Raw genomic sequence first — 10,645 nt, forward strand, 5'->3', positions numbered from 1 at the left:
TCAGTTAAGAACAAATTCTTATTTACAATGACGGCCTACCCCGGCCAAACCCGGATGACGTTGGGCCAATTGTGCACTGCCCTATGGGACTCCCAATCACGGCCGGATGTGATACAGCCTGGATTCAAACCAGGGACTGTAGTGATGCCTTAGACCGCTGTGCCACTCGGGAGTCTCTCCTACGCAATACCCCACGATGACAAAGCAAAAACAGGGTTTTAGAAATGTAGATATCACATGTACATACTTTTTTGGACCATTTACTCAATACTTTGTTGATTACAGCCTCAAGTCTTCTTGGGTATGATGCTACAAGCTTGGCATACCTGTATTTGGGGAGTTTCTACCATTCTTCTCTGCAGATCTTCTCAACCTCTGTCGGGTTTGATGGGGAGCATCGCTGCACAGCTATTTTCAGGTCTCTCCATAGATGTTTTATCGGGTTCAAGTCCGGGCTCTGGCTGGGCCACTCAAGAACATTCAGAGACTTGTCCCAAAACTACTCCTGCGTTGTCTTGGCTGTGTGCTTAGGGTCGTTGTCCTGTTGGAAGTTGAACCTTCGCAACAGTCAGAGGTCCTGAGCACTCTGGAGCAGGTTTTCATCAAGGATCTCTGTACATTGCTCCTTTCATCTTTCCCTCGATCCTGACTAGTCTCCCAGTCCCTGCCACTGAAAAACATCCCCAACGCCATACCACCACCATGCTTCACCTTAGGGATGGTGCCAGGTTCCCTCTAGACGTGATGCTTGGCTTTCAGGTCAACAAGTTCAATCTTTGTTTCATCAGATCAGAGAATTTAGTTTCTCATGGTCTGAGATTCCTTTAGGGGCCTGTTGGCCAACTTCAAGCAGAATGTAATGTGCCTTTTACTGAAGAGAGGTTTCCGTCTGGCCACTCTACCATAAAGGCTGATTGATGGAGTGCTGCAGAGACGGTTGTCCTTCTGGAAGGTTCTCCTATCTCCACAGGGGAACTCTGGAGCTCTGATCATCAGGTTCTTGGTCACCTCCCTGCCCAAGGCCCTTCTCTCCCGATTGCTCAGTTTGGTCGGGCGGCCAGCCCTAGGAAGAGTCTTGGTGGTTCCAAACTTCTTCCATTTAAGAATGATGGAGTCCATTGTGTTCTTGGGGACCTTCAATGCTGCAGACATTTTTTGGTTCCCTTCCCCAGATCTGTGCCTCGACACAATCCTGTCTTGGAGCTCTACGGATAATTCCTTCGACCTCATGGCTTGGCTTTTTCTCTGACATGCACTGTCAACTGTGGGACCTTATATAGACAGGTGTGTGCCTTTCCAAATCATGTCCAATCACTTGAATTTGCCACAGGTGTACTCCAGTCAAGTTGCAGAAATATCTCAAGGATGATCAATGGAAACAGAATGAACCTGAGCTCAATTTCGAGTCTCATAGCAAAGGGTCTAAATACTTAAGTATTTTTTTTACATTTTTTAAATTTGCAAACATTTCTAAAAACCTGTTTTCACTTTGTCATTATGGAGGATTGTGTGTAGATTAATGAGGAAAAACATTTATTTAATCCATTTTAGAATAAGGCTTTAACGTAACAAAATGTGGAAAAAGTCAAGGGGTCTGAATAGTTTCCAAAAGTTGTCAAATCTGTCAGTGGCTTGTCAACTCCGTCACTGATGGCTAACCCCCTTAAGATCAATTTTCTTGTCAATATTCTGAAAAAATGATTGAACTACTGTTCTGCAACATATGCGTAAACTATTGAAGGATTGTCTGTGCTCAGCTTGAGGGATAATGTTTGCTTTAAATAAAGAAATAAATGTTGTTTTATGTTTTAAATCTAGAAAAACATGCCAGAATGCTAACATAATTAGCCATGGAGCATTTAATAGTGCTATTAAAGAAAACACAAAAGTTTGGACGTGTGTTACATATTGAATAATCTAATGTTAGAATTAAACAATCAAGGCCTTTAAACACTTGTTGGACAATAATTATAAAAAATAAATGCTTTTTATGGTGTCTGACGGAGTTGACATAAGTCCATTTTAAGGTATTGTTTTTTCTCTTTATTCAACCCACCCGCCCTTCATCCACACAATATTTAATGACCCTAAACCCATCCGCGGACTGCAGGTTATGAGTCAACCTCACTAGCATGTAATTCAAACTTGTAGTGTATTTGAGGTTTAAAAAGGCTTCTAAAGTTTGTAATTTCCACTTTAAAATGTCAAACTTGATTTGCCCTAATGAAAAATGTATCAACCCCTACAAATGTATTCAATTATAATCCACATAATAATTCACATTTGTTGCTGCAGTATTATTTTCCTGCTGTAGCAAACTGCTCAAATGAAGACCCTACATCTGTAGAAACATACGTGTTTCACTGCACCTGTGAAAACATCTGTAAGTATGTTTACCGGACCAATAAACGTTGATTTGATCAAAATATGTATTTCAAATATTGTTCACATTAAGGAAAATATTTCTGAAAAAAAAGTTGAGATTGTCCAGTCTTTCAAGATTCTCCGAGCTGATGATTGGAAGGGGATCACTTAACAAACTGATTTCCAGCCTCCACATCAACCAAGAGATGATATAATAGGCAACCTAACGAAAGACACCCTTCTCACTGTCACTCACCATTAGACTGGACACCCCTATCCCGCCCAGGCGGGGGCACACATGCTCCCACGTCGGATCTTCTGGCCCACAGCCAGCTCCAGGAAGAAGAGCGGGATGCCGATGAGGATGAGGAGGATGAAGTATGGGACGAGGTAGGCACCTGAAAGAAAGTGGTCAAAGTGTTCCTGATATATTCCTTACAATCGACTATTAGGTACATGAGAGTATTACAGTAATAAGAATTGTGGAAAATGTGGAAAACCTTCCCTTCCCAAGTTTTGACTGGCTCCCCTGTTGAATCAATGAGAGACTTAATATTTACTGTTCTCTGAGCTGTTTCTAGAACACTAATTGCACTTAATTGTGTCTCATTACAAAGCCTGTGGGGAAGGGGAGAGGTAGACAGACTGGGTGACAGACAGACAAACCCAATAGTTGGTGGTCATGAAATATCAGGCCCACTCAGTGAGTCAGGGAGAGGCCAGAGTTCTGAGCCTCAGGAAACTATGGTGTCTGTCTGTTTGTACTTGACAGTTCTGCATCACTCCAATATGCAATAGCTTTTTGTTTGCCGACACCTTCGAAAATGTTATATATTACTCTCTCACCCTGGGGGGGGGGGGGTCTAAATTTGGTTCTTCCCAGCTTAATCCAGGAGAGGCTTAATCAGGATGCTACTGTGTTTGATGTGCAGTGGGTGAGTCATCAACAGCAAGAGATGCTAAGGCTTACGCTGGAGCACTATCACTAATACTCATCCTTCAGGAATGCCAGTTACATAGCCCAGATCTCATAATGGATTGAATATTACAGCACACAAAAAACAAGGTCCTAGAATGAAGGAAGACAGAAAGAAGTACAATCAATCATGTACATAGAATGTAGTTCAGGAAAGGAAATGTAAATCCTGCATGCTGCTCTTGGCCCCGAGCAAAAGTGTCCTCAGATCAGTTGACACACACTGTCCTCATTTAGCCAGATCCAATCAATCACAGCCTATCTGAACTTGGGTCAACTCACAGCCCTGATATACTGTATAGCATGCTCACTGAGGTAAAGATGTGTGCAATCCGAGAGAGAGGTAGAGGGAAATAAGGAGAGAGAGGAAAAGGGCAGGAGGCCCAGGCGTTAACCACTCAACACCATTTAATGTGGCTGTAAATGGCTGTCAGGAGGCAAATTAGGGGTTGAAAGATGGCTGTCCTTCTGGGCACACAACCAGGCTGCTTGGTTATAGGAGTCTTTAAATCCTGCCTATTAGCAATATATCCGGAAGAGAGGGCATGTGAAAGACAACCCAGTGAGCACTATCCATGCCAATGTCAATGGATGTTTTCTTTTGGACCAGACTAGATTTAGCCCAGACATAGACGTCTATGATGGTTCAGATTTGGTCCGGACCGGAAGTGATTTGGCTGAACATAGAAGTCTTCCACTGGGCACAGGCATCAGTTCAACATTTAGTTTTGATTTACATTTGGTTGAGTTGTCAGCCTCCCATGAATTCAACATGAAATCAACAAAACATTCCCCCATTGATTACTTTTTGCAAATTCAATCAGTTTTTCAAGTTGACTCAACATCACTCACATAGATTTTTATTGTTAAAATCACATGGAAACAACGTTGACTCAATTTTTACCCAGTAGGCTATGATATTCTATGATTGAACCAATGTTTCACAAGTTTGGACAGTACAGTACAGTTCAGTACAGTAAAGTAGAGTATAGTTCAGTACAGTAGAGTACAGTGAAGTATAGTACAGTAAAGTAGAGTATAGTTCAGTACAGTAGAGTACAGTGAAGTATAGTACAGTAAAGTATATTTCAGTACAATACAGTAGAGTACAGTGCAGCAGAGTATAGTACAGTAGAGCACAGAAGAGTACAGTACAGTTGTAGAGTAATGTAAAGTAGAGTATAGTATAATTCAGTACAGTACAATACAGTACAGTGGGGCACAGAAGAGTAAAGAACCGTAAAATGTACTATATTGTACTGTACCCTACTGGACTTTACTCTTATCTATTGTCCTGTACTGTACTGTAGTCTACTGTACTAAACTCTACTGTGCTTTAATGTACTGTGCTGTACTGTGCTGCCCAAACTTGGGAGACATTGACTTCCGGTTTGGACCGACCAAATTTGGTATTGTTTGGTGGCGGAGCTCATTAGAGTAATACCCAGGATGCTTCGCAAGTGTTCCTTTTTACATTTACATTTTAGGGTTTTAGCAGACATTCTTATCCAGAGAAATTTACATTCAGTGCATTCAACTAAGGTAGATAAACCACATTTAAAAATATATTATTTAACCTATATTTAACCTATATTTGACTAGGCAAGTCAGTTAAGAACAAATTCGTATTGACAACGACGGCCTACCAAAAGGCAAAAGACGTCCTGCGGGGACGAGGGCTGGGATTAAAAATACATTTAATAAAAATATAGGACAAAACACACATCACGACAAGACAGACAACACAACACTACGTAAAGAGAGAACTAAGACAACAACATAGTATTGCAGCAACACATGACAACACACCATGGTAGCAACACAACACGGCAGCAGCACAACGTGGTAGCAGCACAAAACAGGGCACAAATATTATTGGGCACAAACAGCACAAAGCTCAAAGAAGGTAGAAACAACAATACATCACACATTAGCAGCCACAACTGTCAGTAAAAGTGTCCATGATTAAGTCTTTGAATGAAGAAATTGAGTTAAAACTGTCCAGTTTGAGTGTTTGTTGCAGCTCGTTCCAGTCGCTAACTGCAACAAACTGAAAAGAGGAGCGACCCAGGGATGTGTGTGCTTTGGGGACCTTTAACAGAATGTGACTGGCAGAACGGGTGTAACATGTGGAGGATGAGGGCTGCAGTTGATATCTCAGATAGGGCGGAGTGAGGCCTAAGAGGGTTTTATAAATAAGCATCAACCAGTGGGTCTTGCGACGGGTGTACAGAGATAACCAGTTTACAGAAGAATATAGAGTGCAGTGATGTGTCTTATAAGAAGAAACTTTGTGACGGGGCAGGGGAAACAACTCACGGTTGGGATGGTGTTCTTCGGCTTGCAAGCCTCCCCTTTTTTTCTCCAAACATAACGATGGTCATTATGGTCAAACAATTCTATTTTTGTTTCCTCAGACGAGAGGACATTGCTCCAAAAAGTACAATCTTTGTCCCCATGTGCAGTTGCAAACCGTAGTATGGCTTTTTTATGACGGATTTGGAGTAGTGACTTCTTCCTCGCTGTGCGGCCTTTCAGGTTATGTTGATATAGGACTCGTTTTACTGTGGCTATAGATACTTTTGTACTTGTTTCCTCCAGCATCTTCATAAGGAAGCTGTTGTTCTGGGATTGATTTGCACTTTTCGCACCAAAGTACATTCATCTCCAGGAGATGTTTGTACAGATGAACATAGTTCCTTCAGACATTTGGAAATTGCTCCCAAGGATGAACCAGACTTGTGGGGGTCTACCATTTTTCCTGAGGTCTTGGCTGATTTTTTTTGATTTTCCCATGATGTCAAGCAAAGAAGCACTGAGTTTGAAGGTAGGCCTTAAAATACACCCACAGGTACATCTCCAATTGACTCAAATTATGTCAATTAGCCTATCAGAAGCTTCTAAAACCATGACATCATTATCTGGAATTTTCCAAGCAGTTTTAAAGGCACAGACAACTAAGTGTATGCAAACTTCTGACCCACTCGAATTGTGATTCAGTGAAATAATAATAAATAATCTGTTTGTAAACAATTGTTAGAAAAAGTACCTTTGTCATGCACACAGTAGATGTCCTAACCGACTTGTCAAAACTATAGTTCATTAACAAGACATTTGTGGACCAGTTGCAAAACGAGTTTTAATGACTCCAACCTACCGTAATTTCCGGACTATAAGCCGCTACTTTTTTCCCACGCGTTGAACCTCGCGGTTTAAACAATGACGCGGCTAATTTATGGATTTTTCCCGCTTTCACAAGATTCATGCGCCAAAAAACTGAGCACCGTCACATAATGTGACGTAAATCGAACACGCTCAAACTTCCCATCGTTCTTATAACGGTAGTCATTTTGTCAACCTCATCATGACAAAGACACGAAGGAATGCATATGATGCAGCTTTCAAGTTGAAGGCGATCGATGTGGCTGTTGGAAAGGGAAATAGAGCTGCTGACAGCGTGGAGCATTGTCAAAAAATCAACTATCATCAACGGGTTTCGAAAGGCTGGACTGCTGCGTGTTGAAGACGGCAGCGATCCAACATCGGATGAAGGAATTCTGAAGCTATTCAACTCCGACACCGAAGGAGATGACTTCAGTGGTTTCAGTGCACAGGAGGAGGGAGATAGGGACCAATGACTTTCTTGGTAGGCTACTGTTTAAAGGCTGTGTAAAGTTAATTTGTTTCGATGTACCGGTAGGCACCTGCGGCTTACATGTGCGGCTTATTTATGTACAAAATACATATTTTTTAATAATTCAGTGTGTGCGGTTTATATTCAGGTGCGCTTAATAGTCCAGCAATTACGGTAAGTGTCTGAATATTTATGAAAATGTGATATTTCATTTTTTTTATTTTAAAAACCCGCTATTGCTTTGTCATTAGGGGGTATTGTGTGTATATTGAGGAGAAAAAAACATAATTGAATCAATTTTAGAATAAGGCTGTAACGTAACAAAATGTGTAAAAAGTCAAGGGGTCTGAATACTTTCTGAATGCACTGTATATTTAGAGTGGTGTTTGTGGAGCTGTGCTCCCCTCTTGGCAGCCCAGTCTGACTTTGATGGCTGGCCAGTGTAGCTGTCATGTTGTTCTTTCAGTCTGGGTCACTGAGTAGCCAGGTGAGTAAACACTGAGCACAGGTAAAATCCTAGAGGAAAACTTGGCTCAGTCTGATTTCCACCAGACACTGGGAGATGATTTCACCTTTCAGCAGGCCAATAACCGAAAATATGATTTATATTTGTTCTTCTACAGTTCTACTTAGAAGCACTTCATGTACTTGTACAGCGTAGAGCCCTGAACTATAATAACAAGTAAGCCATATCACTCAGCATTTTGTGGCAGGGCACGCACTTTGTTGATTCTTGATGTTCAGTTGTAGAACTGTTAATCTGTTTTTACTATTGGATATACATAGTTTTGTCATGACTTTGCCCTGTTGGGTGAAGTTCATAAAAAAAACCTTTCCCTCTTTCCCCCCACAGGTTTATGATGCCCCCCCCCCCCCCATAAATACCTTTCCCCTTTCTCTCTCCACTCTACAAAAATGGACTTATGAAAATCTATTGTTACCAGAGAGAGAGACTTTGCAATACAGCAACATCAAAAGGTTGGGTATGGAACAATATTTCTGTAATCCAACCAGTTGAAAGTATCCGTTGGTACTTAAAACATGAATATTAAAGAATATTTGTCACGTTCTGACCTTTATTTCCTTTGTTTTGTCTTTATTTAGTATGGTCAGGGCGTGAGTTGGGGTGGGCACTCTATGTTCGTGTTTCTATGTTTTTTCTATTTCTGTGTTTGGCCTGATATGGTTCTCAATCAGAGGCAGCTGTTTATCGTTGTCCCTGATTGAGAACCATATTTAGGTAGCCTGGGTTTCACTGTTGGTTTGTGGGTGTTTGTTTCCTGTGTCAGTGCCACACCGTTCCGTTCCGTTCCGTTCCGTTCCGTTCCGTTCCGTTCCGTTCCGTTCCGTTCCGTTCCGTTCCGTTCCGTTCCGTTCCGTTCCGTTCCGTTCCGGTGATCGTTTATTGTTTTGTATTTCATAGTGTTCAGGCTTTTCTTATTAAAATCGTCATGGACACTTACCACGCTGCGTATTGGTCCGATCCTTGCTACACCTCTTCAGGCAAGGAGGAGGAAATCTGCCGTTACAATATTAACTAAGACAAAATAATTTAGAACTGAATTTTTCCAGTATAATATAGGTTCAGCAAATCCCCTTCATGTTTGGGATACCTTTAAATGTATCTTCAGGGGTCATTCAATTCAATATTCATAAATAATTTTAAAAAAGCAGTTTCTGGCTAAAGAAACAAGGGAAATCCATGAACTAAAAGTACAGGTAGCTAGCAATAAAAACGATACTCCAAAATAAGTTAGAGGAAAAACAACAAACTTGAGGAACTTATTCAAGAACGATCTAATGTAATCTACTACAAAAATCAAGCAAACTGGATGGAATATGGAGAAAAATGCACAAAATTCTTCCTGAATCGTCAATACAAGAACGTAAACAAAAATAATTTGCAGAAACTTGTTACTGAAGACTGAGTCATCTATGATTCTCTGAATGATATTTTAAAAGAGGAAGCTAATTATTTTAGGCAGATGTTCTCTTTTTCGTCTCATCCTCTTCCACTGAATGAAGATTACAGTAAGGAATTCTTTCCAAATAATATAAGAAATGGAAAATTAGGAAGATCAGTACGAAGGCCAAATTAGAGGGAGAACTTTTGAGGCTATTAAATCCTTTCAGTCTGGAAAAACCCCAGGGCTTGATGGCATACCGTTAGAGGTATATTATATTATATAATTTTTTTATATACTAAAAGCTCCATTGTTAGATTGTTTTAACTACTCCTATAGAAATGGTAGTCTGTCAGGAATTCAGCAGGAAGGTCTGATTTCTCTATTATTAAAACAAGACCCAGATGGCAAATATAAAGACCCGGTCTATCTAAAAAAAACTGGAGACTCCTTACACTTCAATGTTGTGATGCAAAAATACTAGCGAAATGCATAGCACTCAGAATTAAAAGGGTTTCACCAGGTATTGTTCATCCTGATCAGACAGGTTTTTTACATGGACAATACATTGGAGATAAAATACGACAACTACTAGAAATAAAACATCAAGAAACATATAAAAAGCCAGGAACGGTATTTATAGGGGATTTTGAAAAGGCATTTGATAAAGTAATACATGTAATAGTGCCAGACATGCACACAAACATAAAGGAGGCATTGCTGTTATGATTTCAGTTGTCCTTGATGTCCTTTGTTTTAAATGTATTCTTTTGTAGTATTGTTTTTTCATTGTTGTTTGCTGTTTTCTTCTGTCTTTTCCTTTTTTCTCTGTAGTTCATTCTCTTGGTTATTGGTGTGTTGGGGGTTCTTGGGGGTGGGGAATGGAATTAATTGTATTTTTTATTTATTTTTCTTCGGGGGGGGGGACTGTGGGAGGGCTCTCGAATGGTTGAGGGGCAGCTATTGGGGAACTGTGGGGGGGATCTTGGAGGGTTCGGGTTTCACAAGATTGTGATCATGAAAAAGGAAACTATGACATATATTTTATGTCACTATCATGCACACGCACCCTCACACATAAGGATGGCTCTGTTGTGGAAAGACTGATACATGTTTGATAGTGTCTTGATGCTGTATTGTTTGCCCTTCATGTTCTAATACTTTAATGTTACCCCTTCCTTGTGTTTTTGAAATAAATAATTACAAAAAATAAAAAATTCTATATATTTTTTAAAGAATATGATGTCAGATCAGTTGACTCAGACATTATTACTGATGACAGGACAACATAAATTGTATCTTGGAAAGTCTACACATTCTAGTTATCAGATTCACATGGAATTGTTGTGCAATTTAAATGTTTAAATATGAAACTATTTGTGAAAAATTTCAATTTAATTTTAGCCTTCTAAATGAGAGAATTATTTGCATAAGTAAACTATGCTCACTCAGTGGCCACGCCCAAGTGAACAGACAGACATTGGTTGGAGAGGGATGAAACAAGCCCTTTTCTTCTCCAGTATTGTAACGATTGTCTTCCTCTTCTGATGAGGAATACGATGGACCGGACCAATGCACAGCGTGGTAAATGTTCATGTTAATTTATTAGAACAAAAAGAAAATAACAAAGAGAGTGAAACGAAAACGAAACAGGTGTAGCAACACAAAACAGGAAACAACTACCTACAACCCATAGTGGGAAAACAGGCTGCCTAAGTACAGTGGGGCAAAAAAGTATTTAGTCAGCCACCAATTGTGCAAGTTCTC

The sequence above is a fragment of the Oncorhynchus mykiss genome, chromosome 7 (genome assembly GCF_057628025.1).
Source record: "Oncorhynchus mykiss isolate SJ-2025 chromosome 7, ASM5762802v1, whole genome shotgun sequence".
Lineage (NCBI taxonomy): Eukaryota > Metazoa > Chordata > Actinopteri > Salmoniformes > Salmonidae > Oncorhynchus > Oncorhynchus mykiss.